We start from the raw sequence: 18,763 nt of genomic DNA on the forward strand, positions 1-18,763 counted from the left end.
AAGGGGGATAAATGGTGATGAAATGAGACTTGACTGAGGGTGGTGAACACACAGTACAATATACAGACGATGTGCTGTAGAATTGTACACCTGAAACCTATATAATTTTATTAACCAATGTTGCCCCAACAAATTCAATTTTTTAAAAAGTCTCCCAAGCCTGGATACTATTTTCATTTCCCCATGCTGGTAATTTTGACATAGAAGAAGGCATGTGCAAAATAAAATCAGCCATGTAATAATTTTTTGGACGCTATGCCAAAGCTCAGAGAACACAAAGGATTTAGGCATCATGACTGTCATGATGAGGCTTTCAGCCTAATTGGAAAGACTTTATATTTTTACTTATATGTATGACTATGTCTCTATATCCCATAACGTCTTAGTTTTAGCCAATCGTGGTTATGCATTGAATCCAGAGGACGGCACGGAACATTTCTTTACCTTTCCCATGGAACCTCCTGCAGCGCCTACCTCAGTGCGACAGTTTGTGTCTTCTTCCCCTGGGACGTTGAGAGGGAGTAAAAGGTGTCAATGAAAGGAGAAGAAAAGTATATATATACATGGACAAGGTCAAATGTTTACCAAATTTGTCATATATAGTGTGCAAATGATAAATACGTATAAACTCAGAGGACAGAGATATCACTGACATCTTAGCAAACTCGCTAAGAGACTACGGAGCTTCAGGCGTGAAAGAAGGTTGAGAGATGACAGTGGGGGGGGACATGCCAGACATAACAAAGGCTCAGCGGGAAGACTGTTGATCTAATATACGCCGTTATGAAGAAGGCGGTAAGTGATGGGGACAGCAAAGATCCAAGTAGGGAAAACACCTAAGACTAGCATAGAAAAGTATTGCTGAGCAGATCAGAGAGGGACTCGGAGGTCACACCAAGGGCGACTTTTACTCTATAGGCATTGGGAAGTTTGAGAGGAGTGATGTAACAAAGTGATGGTATAAACAGGCAAGATGGTGGCATTTGATGGGATATATTTGAAGGGAGAACATCAGTTAAGAAAGTGATGTTCTCCCTTCTCAAGGCAGGCCAATGCAAATGTAAAGAGGGGTGACCGTGAGCCTGGAAATCAAGGAAAAATCCTGCCTGAGCTGTGACTGTGGCTGAAGAAGAAGGAATAGTCAAGGAATCATGTCAAGCTTTTCTCAATGCCTGGGCAGAAATAGCACCTGAGGCCCAGAGGCACTGAATGACTTGACCAGGCCCACGGTTAGCCAGTGGCAGGGTAGCACTGAGATATTTGGGATCCCAGCGCAGCCTTTCTTCCAGTACATCATGTCGCCTTGTGCATCTTCATACAAAGCTTCTGAGCCTTGACTTTACTGCGCACCACGATGGCTCTAAAACCACGTGGCCCATCTCGTGACAACAGAAAGGAGCTATTGTTTCTAGATCCCAAGTTTTAATTGAAATGAGTGGCTTTAGAAGAAATTTTTTATTTTTCAAATCCAAACAGGATGATTTATTTATAATATCATGATGAAGGGTTGTTGTTGTTTTTTCCTAAACAGAAACTCAGCTGGTGCCTCATTCCCTAGGTAATCTTCCCCAGTCCTCGCTCTTCATTGGTTCTCAAGGTTCCTCAAACTTAGGACTTGACACTGAAGGCCAGATAATTCCCTTTGGTGGTGCCACCCTGTGCATTGCAGAATGTTCAGCAGCGTCTCCGACCTCTACTCACTAGCACGTCCCCCACCCAGTTGTTACAATACAAACAAATAAATTGCCAAATGTCCCCTGGGGGACAAAAATCACTCTTTGTCAAGAACCACTGCTTTAGAGGTATTAAAAAGACATACTAGCCCTAGCCGGTTTGGCTCAGTGGTTAGAGCCTAGGCCTGCAGACTGAAGGGTCCTGGGTTCAATTCCAGCCCAGAGCACGTACCTCAGTTGCAGGCTCAATCTCCAGCCCAGGTCAGGGCACATGCAGGAGGCAACCAATTGATGTCTCTCTCTCTCTCTCTCTCCCTTCCACTCTCTCGGAAAAGCAATGGAAAAAGTATCCCCAAGTGAGGATTAAAAAATAAATCAATGAAAATAAAAAGACATATTAATGAAGATAACATTCCTATTGGTAAAACCAAGTTCAGTCTCTGGATGGTGGTTTTCTTGTGTGTGGGGGGGGGGAGAAAGAATGGGGGAGAGTTGGAGAGACAAGACTCAGTCACCAGTCACCACCCCTGAGTTTCACCTCAAAGTCCACCTTAAGGGGCTATCACTACATCTGGACACAAATGGAAGGTGATTCACTTACAAATAGAACCCAAAGGCCTTTTGTGGGCTTTAAGAAACATACGACAATAAACTGCTTTCCATGAACCCCCCTCTTCATTTAAACTCAGTTAAATTCCCTTTGGCTGTTTAAAAGAGATTTTTGTCTCTCCAAACAGACAGAATTGCAACCACCTTCAGCAAATTTAATGTCAGAATTATAAACCCTCCAAAAAATGGGGACTCACGGTGGAGGACAGAGCCGAGCTCCCTGTCACTAATGGCCCTGGTCTATTGGCAAGACCAAGGAAAGGGCCCTTTCCCCGAGAAGGACGTGGCTATTCCTGCACACTGTTCCTCTACCCCAAAGGGGCAGGCTTGGGGAGCAATAAAGTAACTGAGAGACATAATGTTCCATCAACATCAAACTCTGTAACTTCATCTTTCAGATTCATCAGGAATTGAGTAAAGGAAAAGGGACCTGTTACATTTAATCCAAAACTGACAAGACATTTGTATTCATGTGGCAAGAAGTTACATCTGCCAACCAGGCTCCTCTCTTCCTTAAGTAAAAGCTTCGTGTCAGCTCTTCTGTTTACTCAATCGAAGGCTGCTTTCTGGTCTCACTTGCTTTCCTATATATTTATATTGAAAGAATACATTCTCAGCAGCTTTTAGGCCCTTAAATGCATTTCAAGAGGAGACCAAGCCCAATCACTGTTACTTAATTAACACAATTGTGAAGACTTCAATCTAGCTACACAATAGCTTTCCTGACCTTGCAGAAGGAGGCATGACTTCATTATTGAGTATATTGTTTCCTATAAACATATAAAACCCCTACAATAACAATCCCATCAGCTGAAATGAAGTTATCTGAGAACAGAATTAAACTCTAAATGACCTTTTGCTCTACTCCGTAGCCCCCTATTAATAATTTCTAATCTAATCAGTGTGGATAAATGTACTAAGACTGGTCATGCTAGGCACAGGGCCAGCCCGGCCAATTGCCGTCCATCTGATTCATTCCAGTCCAGAGCTTGTCTGGAAAAGACGCATCCCTCGCTGAGAGGCCACTGCCTGATTTCCTCTTTTGTTATCTTTTAGCGGCAAAGTCATGTCCTTGTAACTGATAGACACGTTTCTTTGTAAATAACCCTGGAGTGACTGATAGAGCTTTTGCCAGACAAAGGCAGCAAATAGCAAGGCATTACTCATGCCAAGCCGGAGAACACTGTGTCACGGCTGACAAATTTATGGGAGATATGAGCTCACCTCTTGCACAAATATATACTTTCCTGGCAAATTCATCACATGCTTTAATGGCCCCATACTGCATTTGTCAGCTGTCTGTCCCTGTGCCTTGTTGCCTTTGGTTTCCTGTCAAGGATTGTTTGTTGAAATCATCTAGCAGCCCCAGTCTTCAGCGGCGAGGCCCAAGAAAGATCAATGATGACACCTGTATTGATAATATTTTACATTCAACTATTTGGCTGATAAATCATTTTAACAATGCTGATATGTTTATTGAGTGTCTGCCGGCATCACAATTATATGGAAAGCGATGCCAACTTAAATCTTTGCTTTGTTGGTCTGGATTTTATTTCTTTCCATTCATTTTCCCATAATTAAATGTGCCTCTGAACAGGTTTGACTTTCCCGTCTCAGTAGAGGCATGTGAAAACAGAAGAGGTGACCTTGTACTTCCACACATTGGTTTGTTTAAAAAATAAGAAGAATAAAATAAAGAAAAAGAAAAGAAACGACAGCCTAGTGGTTATCCTTGGGGGGGGGGGGGGGGGGTCTTAGAATCCTGAGAATGTTCTGGTTCTTGACCTGGGTTTTAGAACAAAGATGTGTGAGTTTGTGAAAATTCTTTGAGCTCCTTTATAATATGCGCACTTTTCTGTATGTACATTGTACTTCAATAAAAAGTTACACGAAAAATTAGCAAACGTCACACAGGCACACACATATTGTAAACATACAGGCTCAGATTCAGTGCTTGTTACCTTGAAGCTTTCTATTACCCATAGTCCCTTTGGTTTGTTCCTATAAATATCATATGTCTAACATGGGAATTATGTTCGACACAGGCATATTAGAAGGAATCATATCACACCACCCCCACCCCAATCTGGAATTTCAAAGAAAACCTTAGGGATTCCAAATTTCTTAGCCTTTACCTTCTCTGTAGGACACTTTTGTCATGAAAGCCAAGGTCTCCACAAGGAAATAGATACTAACGCATCGAGAAGAGACCAAATTCTCCCTTGATTTCTCCTTTAGGTTCCCTTTGATAAGTCACGTGCACAATCTATGTCTATGAATAAATATACCTGTGTCAGATAAATATAAAACATTCAAATTAAAAGTGAAAAATCCAACTACTGAACTGACTAACTCATTAATGGAAACACCGGGATGCCTGGGCTTCCCAGAAGCCCTCAACAGACAGTCTGTGTCATTGGCCAGAATTGTCTCATACAGCTCTTCCATTCTCAAGAAAGTCTGGGATAGAAACTACTCAGCTCCTTCAGCCTCTATATTAGCTGCAGGTAATGAGATAGCATTTGGGAAGGGGCGTTGAATTGGCCAACTCACAGTTCTAACTGGATGAGAGAAAGCCAGAATAGGCCACGGGTGAAATGGATATACAGAGAGTCCCCGACTTATGATGGTTTGACTTATGATTTTTTCACTTTACGGTGGTGAGACAATGATATGCATTCAATAGAAATTGTACTTAGAATTTTAAATTTTGATTTTTTCCTGGGGTAGTGACATGCAGTACAGTAGTCTCTCATGAGGCTGGGTAGTGGTAGTGAGCCACAGCCCCCAGTCAGCCACTCGGCCACCAGGGTAAACAACTGATACTCTATAGTGTGCTGCGTTGTCAGCATTTTTTAAAATATTGTTTAGTTTTCATATCTCATCATTTCTACAAAATGCCCATCTGTGTTTTCTGCTTTTGGTGAAAAAAAGAAGGCAGTTACTTGAGATAAAACTCAAGATAATTGCCCAACTGTAAGCTAATATGTGTGTTCTGAACACATTTAATGTAGGCTAGGCTAAGCTATGATGTTCAGTAGCTTAGGTGTATTAAATGCATTTTTGACTTACCATATTTTTAATTTATAATGGGTTTATCAGGCTACAACCCCATCATAAGTCAAGGAGTATCTGTATAAAGAAAGTCCAGGAAAGAATTATTTAAGTGAGTGGTTTCAACCTTGTACGCTCATGGTAATCATTTGGCTAACACCCACAGAGATTCCGATTTAATTGGTCTTGGGTGCGGCCCCAGCATCAAGTTCTTTAAAAGCTCCCTTAAGTGATTCTAATGCTCAGCTAAGATTAAGAGCTTCTGATTTAAACAGATAAGTAGAAAGACTTTCTGAATGCCCAAAGAAAATAGCAAAAGTATTAGATGTATCACCAGCCATTATTTTTGTGGATATGAATTGCAGATTAAACAAAGGTTTAAATAAGAGCTTATAGTTAGAAGAGTAAGAGTCTTGAAAAATAATCCCATGGTTTTGCAAACACTTGAGTGACACACGGGCATTAGACAGAACATGACCAAGTTTATTTTATTTTATTATTATTTTTTTAATATATCTTTATTGATTTCAGAGAGAGGAAAGGAGAAGTAGAGAGAGAGATAGAAACATCAATCAGAGAGAGCCATTGATCAAGCCTGCAACCTGGGCATGTGCCCTGACCAGGAATCAAACCCTGATCACCTGGATCCCAGGTCGACTCTCAACTACTGAGCCATGCCTGGCTAGGCTACCAAGTTTACTTTTAATATTAGTATGTTGATTAATCAATGCTCAATGTAATACTTGGATCTATTAGCATAAATGTAGGCAATCATCTCTACCATTAATAGGAAAACTTTGGCACTGTTATACATTCACATCCTAGCTCCCCCACTTCCTGGCTGCTGTCTCGTGCAAAGGATGAACTTCTCTGAAAGCCTCAGTTTCCCCATTTATAAACTCAGGAAATGATTGAACCTATCTCAAAGGCTTGTTGTAAGGAGTGATCGAGATGATCTAGGTAAAACACTTAGTTCAATGTCCGGCACAAACCACAGCTCAATACCCTCATTCTTGGTGCCCCATCCAGCATGTTCATTTACAAGCACTAGTGTTACCAAGAAAAAATTAGGAGAAATCGGACCTAAAAAACACTAAGGTGAAAATTAAATGACTGTCATCATGTGAGGCTTGTAATCAACCACTATTCAACTACCTAGGGGCAAAATATGTATTTTAAAATAGATATAAAATGCTGCTAGGGGGACTTAGATTAAATTTGATTTAAAAAATCATTAACTGTGAAGGAAACAAAACATAACAATATGTTATCACAAAGAGCAATGGCCTCTCCTTCTCAGAAGGTCTGCTTTAATTAGGTCTGCTTTTTAGAACAGTGTAAGCCAGGAGTGTGCTGAGTAAATTAACTTTCAACCTCCTTTTTAGTTTTATGACTCAACAGATACTATTCAAAGATGTAAACTCAGATTTCAGTTTAAAAGTGATGCTTTTTCATTTCCACCGAGACTATTGACTTGTTTGTGAAATGCTACAGCAAAAGCTACATTTCTTTCAAAATGTGCAAGGTCTTGTCCTGAGCAAGCCAAGGCAGAAAAGTCACCCCATAAAAGCTGCACCCCCAGGAGTCATGGGCAGAATGGGTGCCGCAATGCCCAGGTTGCTGGGCCTGTCACCGGGACACTGGCCCTTCCTTCCCATCAGGTTGTAGGGCACAGGTGGGTCCACACCTTCCCAGGTGACTCGGGGCTGTGCTTCCTTACCTCACCCTTTAAACAAGAGACCCTGTCGATCTCTATTATGTCTGGCAGAGAGTGGGCGCTCAATAAATATTTGTTGAGTAAGTCTGATCATTCTGATGAAAAGAGACCCCTTTGTTTTTCTGGGCCATTGGATTTGCCATTTACTAAACAGCCTGTGGCTTCCTGGCCTGACAAATTTATAGCACCTGTTTATGTCTTTCTCACCCACAGGTTTCAACTGAATACCTGTGGCTGTACTTACAAGAGGTGGCCAGAAGGACCCATCCATTTTGGCAAGGACCTCTGGTCTGAAAGGTACAAATCAGAGCTTTCACCACATTCCATCTGGCACTCACTGGTGGCGCCAACACCTCGAAAGCCCTGCGTGGCTCATTTGTCACCATGTGGACACGCAGACCACGGGCGGAAAATGGAATTTTTGAACCAGCCTGAAAGACCCGCCTATATGTGTAGACAGCTACAGTCACTTTTTCTCCGTAGTATTGGATGTGCTGATCCCAATGTGGTTCCCATTAGGCTGTTATTTTCCGTTAAAAGTCAAGTTTCTTTCAGAAAGCTGGGAGTTTCTAAAATGATTTCACATCCACTCTTCCTTCTTGAATTCCGAAAGAGCTGCTCACAATCTGAATATTAGTCAGCACATAGCAAAAGAAAAATATTTATTGTTATTAGTAGCTTTTCTTTGAATCCTAAGGAATTCTATATACAATTTCAAGGAAGCCCTGAGAAGGAAGGCATTATTTTCAGTGTGACTCTTCCTGTGGCCGTTTGGGTTGGGACATCCTGCTTCAAGACCAGGGAATTTTCCTCAAACCACATGAAATTATCACTCTGATAATTAGTCAGTAGCAGGAATAAATCTGTTACACATTTGTCACTTTTTGCTGCATTTCCAGGTTCTCACCAGCAAACCTGGGATTATTAACCATTTTCAGCAGGTTTTTTTTTTCTAACATTAATGAAAGTTATGGAGTTTTCTGGTGGTATTCCCAAGTGACAAAGGGGCACCCAACACCCCGCGGTACAGAAGGAAGAATCAGAAAATAATTATTCCATTATAACTCCTGTCTCAAAAACATCTGGCACTTAACTTTACAAACATTATACCATGTTAGTTATCTTCTCATGTATGAATCTTATCTCCTCGTATAGCAAGCTCCCTGAGGGGAAGGAGACCACCATGTACTGAGAACAAACCACAGACCACTATGGGTTTTATTCTATGTATTAGCAACAGCCCGATGAGGCCTTTAAGGTGAGGAAAGCGTGGGAGGCGAGTCACTTTTCCGAATGCACACAGTGCCCGTGTGAAGTCTTCCTCACCGTCAGCCAGAGCTTGCCCAGACCCTCAGTGAAGGTTTGCTAAGCAACACAGACTGGGGTCGATAATCATGGTCACGAGATTAGTACTGAGTCTGGGATTACCAGAATGTCTTTTACTTGAGTACTCCTAAGACATCTGGAGTCACTTTTGACCTTAAGAACAGCCTCAGCTTTAAACATCAACAGTGGCTCAAACTTCCATCCCACATATTTTGCGAAACCCAGTCTCCTTCAACCCACCCCCATATTCATTACTCATTTAAACTCGGTGTTTATTGAGTGCCTCTGGGTCCCAGGCATCACTCTACGTGCTTGGGAGACGGTGCCAAACAAGACAGAGAAGGTCCCCTCCTCCATGACAGAGGCAGAGAAAGTAGTCCCTTCCCCCATGGAGCTTACCTTCCAGTGGAGGTGTTGGTTATCAATTGCTCCAGAACAAATTATCCCCAAACTCAGCCACTTCAAACGACACACATGTATTACCTCATAGTTTCTGAGGGTTAGCTGGGGGACTCTGATTCAGGGTCGCCAGGGTACACAGAGTCAGCTGGGGCTGCAGTCATCTGAAAGGCCGACAGGGAGAGAATCTGACTCCCTCAGACAGCTGTTCATAGGCCTCAGGTCTTGCTGGCTGTGGGTCAGAGACATCAGTTCCTTGCTGGGTGGGCCCCTCCACAGGCTACTCACAACATGGCAATCTGCTACCTCCAGAGCAATGACTCCTAAAGAGAGAGACGGGGCGAGAAGGCAAGGGAGAAATCATAGTTTTTGGTAACCACATCCCATTACTTTTGCTAAGTTCTGTTTATTAGAAAGGAGTTACTAGGTCCAGCTGATGCTTGAAGCTGACTGGAATTTGCATACACACACACACACACACACACACACACACATTGCATCCCTTGACACACACCTAGGTTGTTTTAATACCTTGACTGTTTAAAATAATGCTGCAATTAGCATGGGGGTGCATATATCTTTTCAGATTTGTTTTTCTTTTCTTCACATAAATACCCAGAAGTGAAATTGCTGGATCATATGATAGATCTATTTTTAATTTTTTGAGGAAACTTCATACTGCTTTCCATAGTGTTTGCACCAATTTATAATTCCACCAACAGAGCATGAGGGTTCCCTCATCGCCCCTCGTTACTTGCTGTCTTTTTGATGATAGCCAACCTAACAGGTGTGGGGGCACATCCAGTGGTTTCGATTTGCATTTCCCTCATGATTAGTGATGTTGAGCACCTTTCATATGCCTGTTGGTCATTTGTATGTCTTCTTTTGAAAAATATTTGTGCAGCCCTTTTTCCCGTTTTTTAAATTGGCTTAATTGTTGTTTTTGCTATTGGGCTGTATGAGTTCCTTATATATTTTGGATATGAGCACCTTATTAGATAGACAGTTTTCAGATGCTTTCTCCTATTCTGAAAGTTGCATTTCTATTTTTCTTATTGTTTTCTTTCCTGTGCCAACACTTTTTAGTCTGATGCAGTTCCACTCATTTATTTTTGCTTTTGTCCTTTGTGTTTTTGGTGTCAAATGCAAAAAATTGTCACCAAGACTAATGTCAAGAAGATTTTCCCCTATGTTTTCTTTTAGGGGTTTTACAGTTTCAGGTCTTATGTTTAACTCTTTAGTCTACTTAGAATTGATTTTTGTGGATGGTTTAGAATAAGTCCAATTTCATTCTTTGGCATGTAGGTGTTCAGTTTCCCGACACCATTTTTTGAGGAGACTGTCCTTTCTCCATTGTGTATTCTTAGTGCTTTTGTTGAATATTAGCTGCTTCTGATTTTTCTGGGTCCCTCATTCACTCTCTCTTGCTGCTCACACCAAAAAGTTTTCACTTTTTTTTTTTTTCCCATGGGCAGTTTAGTTTCCCTTTTATTTTGCTTCCTTTCTTTAGATCCTGACTTGAGGCTTAGCGCTTCACAACCAAAATACCCTACCACGGTGTTTTGCCAAGCAACATCAGTAGAAAACATATTTTCCTAAGCAGGACACTTGAATATTTTTACACTCTTCTGATATTTGGTTGGAAGGTTAGCAGAAAAGGGTCTGGAGGAGCTGGAAAGAATTCCGGAAGCAGATTCAGAGCATGCATCACTCTTTGGAGATGGAAAAAGTCATGAAAGAAGCTGAATATAAAACAGTCCCCACAGTGATGTCTCCTTGCTAATATATACTTACAGTGTTTGGTATTTGCTATCACCCGGGGAACACAAAAGCCCCTATGGACCTGAAAGTCATAATAATTCCACTTCTCCCATTCCCTAACCCCTATACCCTTTGTTTTTGGCAGCCTCATACATTCTAGTTAATGTAAACTCAATTCTCCAGAAAATTTCGAGAAAACTAATTTGCTTTCCTCTTCAACCATTTATATTCATTTTGGCTTATTGTATTAACAGTCTAGGTACCTGTGGAGTGTTCAGACTCTGTCAACGATGTCACAGTTGAGAAGTATAAGAATGATTGAGGAAGAATTAATGTCTGATTCGTGTAGCAATAAATCGAGGCATGTTGACTTGAGCATTAGTTTTGCCAGGAACTTTTGCTGCCAATTTTTATTTACAGAATGTCATCATTTTCCAAAACATTATTGTTTTCTCTTTCATACCATTTTTCCTGACTAGAGCAGGTAATTTGGGAAGGATTTACACATAATGACAGCCTGAATCCCTTTATTTATAAAATTGCATAGGCCTTGGCTCATTAATGGCTGTTGAAAATGCTAGTCTAGTAAAATTATAAAAAGAGCTTTTACATGGTGAATTTAATTGCTAAAATCGAGTTGGACCCATTCCCACACATTATCTTGAGACTAAAAAATGAATCCTGGTGCTGGGTGTTCCTCAAGGCAGATTTTGGGAAGGCACTGCCCTGAAGGGAAAAGTAAATTTCCCAGATCAAGGTTCTACCTCGCACACTGGACTTCGAGCAATCACCAACCTGTTTATTGAACCCCTTTAGGCATTTGAGAAATTCTCTTGATGGCATTGACAAGATTCCAAAAGGCAATGAAATGTACATAATATAATCCTGATTTAAAGGATTTAAGCATCTGTCAGTGCCCCAGTGATGATGACACTGGACTTTCATTATTAAGCACATAGTCAATTTGTGAGCTGAATGTGGAAAATTAAAGGAAATCCAGGCAAATGCTTCTCCACAATTAGAGATCTTAATAGCCATCCATTTTGTTTTGTTCTCCCAGTTCAGGTCCTGGTTTGAGAGCTGGTGGAAGAAATACTCTGTATCGTGTAGACAAATGCAGAAATAAATCTGTTCATTTATCTGAAATCTATTCTTATCATTGGAAGAAGGGCAAAGTCAGATTTTAAGGGATCAGGATACAATGTTGTGGCCCAGATTGGACCTCAATTTCCTCTTGATAATTATACATTTGTGTGTGTGCATGTGAAGAGTTCCCAAATTATTATTTTTTAAATATTATTTTTATTTTAAAAAATATTTTTATTGATTTTTTAGAGACAGAGGAAGGGAGAGGGAGAGAGAGAAACATCAATGTGAGAGAGAAACATCAATCAGCTGCCTCCTGCACGCCCCCTACTGGGGACAGAGCCCGAAACTCTGGCATCTGCCCTGACTGGGAATCGAACCGGTGACCTTTCGTGTACAGAGTGATGCCCAACCAACTGAGCAGCATCGGCCAGGGCAAAAATTATTTTCAATAACTAAGCTGATCATCAGAATCACTGGAGGAGCCCAGACTAACCCACCTTGAGGCCCAGGAATCTGTAGTTTTGAAACAGGTACCTATTCAGGTGACTTTTATTATTAACCAGGTTTAGAACCACCATGATAATATTCGTTACTCACCCCACCCTTACCATTTCTCTGCTGGTTCTCTTCCAGTGATTTAGTTTCTCAAAGTATTGTCTTGTTTCCTTTGTATTTTGACCTGCAATTAATCCATATAAACTGTTTTTTTTCTTGGGCTTACAAAGGCATTTATCTTTCCATATGGAACTATTATTTTTTTATTTTTAAAAGTTTGCAACAGCCAGGTAAGTGCATAGCCAGGTAAATGAATGTTCTTTAGCTCCTGGAGAAACACCAATTGCAAACTGGTCAAGCATGGCCTAGTGATCCAATGACATGTTCACAAATCCTCATCAAAACTGATTTTGAGGAAAACATGGAGAGGTTAATAGGTGCAATGCCTTCAGTACTGCCAATGGCTCAGCATTTTAAAATAAACTAATTTTTAATTTTTCAGGTAAAGTTTGAAAAAGAATCATTTCTTTGTTCAAAGAAGAGAAGGGGCTTAAAATGAATCACATACAACTTTAAAGTACATGTCCTTACAAAACAATAGCTTCATGAGCTAACTCTAAATGTTAGTTATAAATGAATCAGAAACATATGGTTGCAACTTTTCTCTAAACACAAAGGAGACTGAAAATTCAGGGGGAAGGAGCTAAAGACAAACATGAAGTAGATTTTCCAAAGGCCTAGACCCTGAGCAATGGTTTAAAACACTTTCCAAACACTCAAAACTTTCAGGTTTAACCAACTCTAATTTTTAATTTAGTTATCAGAATCTACAGATACCTAAAAAGAATCAATGTTAAATAAACATTTCTGATACACTCTATCTGGAAGTAGTTTTCAAACTACACTCTAATTATGGAAACTTGCTAAAGGCAGGATGTAAAATAGATAGAGACAGACTCAAAACACAAACAAACACCCAAAGCTGGGCATCCAATGACTTTCATGTAATTTTTAATAAAAAGAGAGTACTTCAAATTGAGTGATAGTTGAACAAATCAATTGTTGTTGAAGAATTTTTTTCCCTAATTAAGTCCTGATGGCTTTACAATGCAGAAAAAAATGTACTGGGCTTTTGACAACTCTTCCATTCCCAATGAAGAGGGAAGCCAGCCCAGAAAAATCACTTAGGAAGACCCGGACAACAGATGGTACACCAAAACTGAACAATGATCTCAGTGAGTGAGGCCTCAGAGACATGATGATGCATTCCGCAGCTGGATATCATAAAACTTGGGTACCCGTGGTGCATTGGTCTGACCATTAAAATTATGTTCTTCTTGAGCCACAGGCCAGTGTGTATGGCTGGTCAAAGCCCAATCACAAGCTGGACAAAGTTGCAGGATGCATCTGAGGCCTGGGGGGAAGCAAACCACCCTGGGTTTGCTGCAGTATAATTGTTACCATAAGCAAGTCAAAATCTCTTTGTCTCAATTCCCTCTAGAGTGACAGTAACACCATTCTACCTATCTCGCACAGGATTCAAAATGAAAAGAGAAATTGCTTTTAAACGTAAACATGCTGTATTCAAATAAACTGGTACTTTGTTAAATGAAGAATGGACACATTTTAGAGCTTGAATTTTCAACCCACCATGCTAGATTAAAGATGGCTTTAAATTCACCCTCTTCCCATTAAAAAAAGGGGATCTATAGTCTCTCCTTTTGAAACTGGGCAGGCTCTGTGACTGCTTGACCAATAGAATATGGTGGAAGTGATGATGCTAGTTTCTAGGTCCAGGTTGTTAAGGGTAGATTCCACTTTCTATCACTTGAAGTAGTCTTAGAACCCAGCCTCCATGCAGTGAGGAAACTCAAGCATTCTCATCAGAAGGCCCAAATGAAGACAAACGTGGCCTCTAGCTAACAGCCTTGGTTCATCTTGCAGCTAATTGCTAGCACCAACTTGCTAGATATGTAAGTGAACAATCTTAGGAGAGGATCCTCTGATTTCTAATTGAGAGGTCCCAACTGATGTCACTGAGCTCTGTCCAAATTGCAGACTCATGAGCAATATAAATGGTTGTTGTTGTTTTAAGCCACTAAATTTTGGGATGATTGATTTACAATAGATAACCACACTATTCACTATTTTGTATAATAATAATTTTATAATTCTTGGCTTGCATCTGGACTTAGGATCTTGTACTATGTCTAATGACGCTGTTGGCAGTGTTCTGTACCCTTTCCATCAATATTCTAGCAGGAATTAATGCCCTAAAGGCTGACCAGTTACTAGTCATTTTTGCTTTCATCATCACCTTCAACTTTGTGGAGCTGGAAGGTGGTTGTCAGGCTGATCTTGTCTTTTCCCTCTATTTCATGAGACCCTATTTTTTTCCACCACGTTGGGATTGCTTTACCATAAGTGTGCCCTTCATAGGTGTTTGTGGGAGATACCTTCTGTTACTTTGCTGGTGTGAACTGGGCCGTGGTGGGCATCTTGGGATACTTCAGCAAGACCATGTGACTCTTCTTCATGCCCCAGCTTCCTTCAATTACTGCCTCAGCTCCTACATATCATCCTCTGCCTTTGCCACCAGGTGCCCTGGCTCAATATCGAGATAGACAAAGTGGCGGTGAGCTATTCCAAATTTAAGACCAAGAGTCTCTCTTTCTTGGGCACCTTTATTCTAAAGGGAACAGGGGAACAAGGAGGGAGTAGAGAGCCTCCAGCTAGTGAGAGTGTACCAGATTGAGAATGAGGACAGTGCCTTTACCTAGTGTAACAACATGACCCTTCATTAACTTGCTATTTAAAGACTTTGAGTCCATGGACCAGAAGAACCTCACACTGCTCCTGCTGCTGTTATAGATCTTGGGCAGTGCTGTTACCTTCTCCATCCAGATCAGCCTGTCCGACTCTTCTATGATGTCTGAGGCCCTTTATCATTGCCCTTCACTTCACAAGTCTCCCGGGTACCTGACTCAGACCGACCTCATTCTAGACCAAGACTGCCTCTTGGCTCAAGCCTCTCTCACCCTCCTTTCTCCTCTAGACTTGTCCTTATCATTTCCTTTCCCCAGAGGTCACTGATGCCTACGCTAGCTCAACTGCTAAGAGTAGAGCTGACGTGAAAAACAAACATTTTAAGCCATGTAAGATGAATAATAAATTGGGGGTAAACAACAGAACAAACAAAAACTAACCTTCTAATGGTGGACATTCAGGCTGTACTGACAGTGGTCACATTGCACGTGTCCTTAGGCTTTAGGAAGTCAGGAGCTAGTTGTACAGAAGAAAGGAGCACAGAGGCTGATTCTGGAGGAAGGCATATTACAGCTTTAAGGCATCATCCTCTGCTCAAGTCACTGACTGATGTGGTCAAGGCTCATGTGGCCACAGGTCCATCTGGCAGATGTAATGTGCCACAGTGTGCAGCACCAGTGACATGCAGGGATCCCACCCAAGCCACACCCGTCCAAAGAGGCCTGGAGGGCAACACTTGGAGCCCTGCTGCTCTAGATATTTTGCCAAAAGAAACACTCAGATGTTAACACTGTTGGGAAACATGAATGAGCAAAACAAAACACGCAAAGGCAGCTTGCAGTAGAGGAAAGCCATAAGACTCAAGAAAAATCACCATTCCGTCCAGGCAAGACAAGGTAATAAATGCTCCACTGAGGACTGGGTTACAACAGAAAGACCAGCAACTAGTTTATGTTGGAGGCATATTTCCCTGGGTGACCTCCTGATAAATGTTAAAAGAGGCAGCTAAAGAGAGGCTGTGTGTACAATGTATGTCAATTTCCATTATTTTGATAAACCCACATTGTGCAGCTGGCAGATCATAAATCTCTGGCTTACATTGGGCTATTATTTAATTAGGCCGGCCCTTAATGACTCATGGTATTTTGTCATTTTAACGATTCTTCATTTTTCTCACATCTAATTGGTAAATCACTGCTTATCAGAGTTTATGGTCTCTTTCTTTATTGTACCATCTTCTAGCCGCTGTCCAAGGTGACATGAACTCCAGGCTATTGACTTTCCTCAATCCTCAATGGAGGTTGTCCTGGAAAATTAAGTTTTTGACAAATCAACAGCCTGTGTGCAATGCTTCTTCCTGGGTATAACTGTAAGGAATTTGGGAACTGTCTTTAATTTTGGCCTGGAGTCACACTGCAGCTTGAGACCCTATCATTTACATCAAGCTTGAAAATATACATTTTAATATACTGCAGCATTTCTTGGACTTTGATGGTATCTGTGAGCATGATGAAAAGGGTTTTCACCATCAGATTTGAAACGTTTGGCTTTTTCTTTTTTTTTTAAATCACAGACTTCTTTTGTCTAAAACAAGTTCAGGCAGTAAGAAGGAGTGAAGAGAGTTCAGATTTATTCTCATGGTATTTTCTCAGAAGTCCCTCTTTTTAAGAAGCAATTATTAAGCCATCCCCATTAGGCCTGTGCAAATGAAAAGATCAGAGTTAATTAATCTTGTCCTGAGTAAGAGAAGTGACGAAGAGCAATTAAATATGTTGTGTTCCTCAAGGAATCTGCTTGCTTACCTACTTCTGATTTATTAAGGGAGGGAGTTACTCTCATAATATGGAAAATGCTTGGTGGGAAGGGCTAGGGCTTGTGACTCATATATCCTGATCCTCTTTCCTGAGCATGGCACAGGAAAAATAAAGGGAGTTTTTTGAGTCACATCAACCTAATTTCTAATTTCAGTTCTACATTTTGCTAACAATGGGAACTTGGCTAATTTATATAAACTCATCTATAAAACAGAGCTTAAAGGACCAATTTCTCCACAGTGATCTCAAGGCAGCCACCTGTTTCTCCATGGGCTAGAGCTAGTGTGAAAAAATGCTCCTCTGAGAGTGCAATTTGAACCCAAAGAAAGAGGTTTATTAAAAAACAATAGCAAACATATATTTCTAATATCACACTACCTTTCACTTTATTTATAGAGTATTCTGAGGATCTGTCTATACCCCAGAATATTTGAATTTATTCATATAAACAAAATTAGATCAAATAATTATAATAAATTGATAACAATAACAATAATTGATGTTATTTTGATGGAAGAGAGTAGCAAAAAAGTACTTTTTTGGTTAAATGACCTCAAGTCATTGGCTGGTTGCCTTCCTCACTATTCAGTTGATCTTTGAGGCACCATTAGACTTAATAACCAATGTCGTTATCAAGGAAAACATCAACAAGTATATTAATTAGGCTTTGCTTACACTTTTACTGCAAGTCTAATGATTTGTTGATTTTGAGTTAGATGTCTGTCTTTATTAAAGCCATTAATGCTCTAAGTGAATTTGTGCTTAAAATTCCTTAAGTATTTAGGAATTACACACATTTTGCTTTTTATTGCGGGACCCTTAGGCTATGAACATTCTCCTATTGCAGACATCTAAAACTACAAACACAGCTCTTTAGGCGTTTGTTAATAAATGCCTTGCCTTCACAATTGAAAATGGAAATGGCACAAACACAGAAGTGTAAGGGACAGAACCATCAATGAAACTCTATGTGTATTAGCTTCTCTTTGCTATTGATATATGTAAATTTCTTCTGCAGCTGGCCACAAATCAGCACAGCCAGTACCCAAGGCATGATTGGCATTGACATTCACTATTCAGTCTTCACTAGAACACCAGAAGACATGGGGCCTATCCCTTCCCAGCCCTCACTATTGAGTGAGTACAACTATGTCTTTATAACAATTGCATATATCTTGAGCCTCTGATCCTCATGTGGGGTCTCCTTTGATTTATTTATGGGTCCTGGTGGTGATACAGTGGTGATGATCACAGCTTTGTTCTGATGTTCATTGCTCGTGTGATCTTTGGCCATGTGGATCACTACTGGACCCAAGGTTACTATCTATAAAGCCACTGATCCTCCCTTGGATCTCTAAGCTCTAGTCAGCTTCTTCTGCTATACTCAACAAGAAAGCTCCTTTAGCTCCGTGTGATTAGCTTTTTCACAGAACATTCTCATAGCAGAATTCTCCAGATGTTATGGAGAGGAGAAAAGAGGAGAGGAAGTAGCAGAAACTGATGATGTACAGCTTCCCCCTATGGCTAGGACCCATGTTCTTTCCTCTTCAACCTAGTTTATGTTCATATCCTTGGCCCTTTCAGCACCTGGTGCCTTCCTTTGGTGGAGAGAGTGTGCCACTGTTTTATCTCCTAGTCAAACCTCCTCCAGCAACTACTAGAACATTGAACAAGTCTGTGGATGTAATTCAAATTCTTTCTAACAGGTATCACATGCAAGTCAAGGATCTACTAGGCATACATCTCAGTGCTTTGTACTATTTCCTGAAAGTTCAGAAACTCCCAGAACATCTAGAGGAAAGTCCTAATTCTAAAAGTTAGAGTTCAGCCCAACAGTTATATTGACCCATCTTGACATGTTTAGTCCCCGTGGGCTTCTGTCACCAATTTTATATTCCAGAAGATGGGACCAACACAAATGTTATATGCACCTCTCAAGGTCTGTCACAGTCAAGCCACACCTCACCTACTCACTCTGATCACCAACTCCTTCCTTCAACAACTCAGCACTCCTGTAATACTGCTTGAGATGTTTTCTGTCCTTAGAATCTTCTCTTTCA

At 40.7% G+C, this 18,763-nt stretch overlaps 1 pseudogene; it reads left to right on the forward strand.

Annotated features, from left to right (window-relative positions):
- Positions 1–783: 783 nt before the first annotated feature.
- On the forward strand, positions 784–15,059 carry LOC107545942 (UDP-N-acetylglucosamine--dolichyl-phosphate N-acetylglucosaminephosphotransferase pseudogene; annotated as a pseudogene).
- The last annotated feature ends 3,704 nt before the right edge of the window (positions 15,060–18,763 follow it).

This window comes from Miniopterus natalensis, chromosome 13 (genome assembly GCF_054644295.1).
Source record: "Miniopterus natalensis isolate mMinNat1 chromosome 13, mMinNat1.hap1, whole genome shotgun sequence".
Taxonomy (NCBI): Eukaryota; Metazoa; Chordata; class Mammalia; order Chiroptera; family Miniopteridae; genus Miniopterus; species Miniopterus natalensis.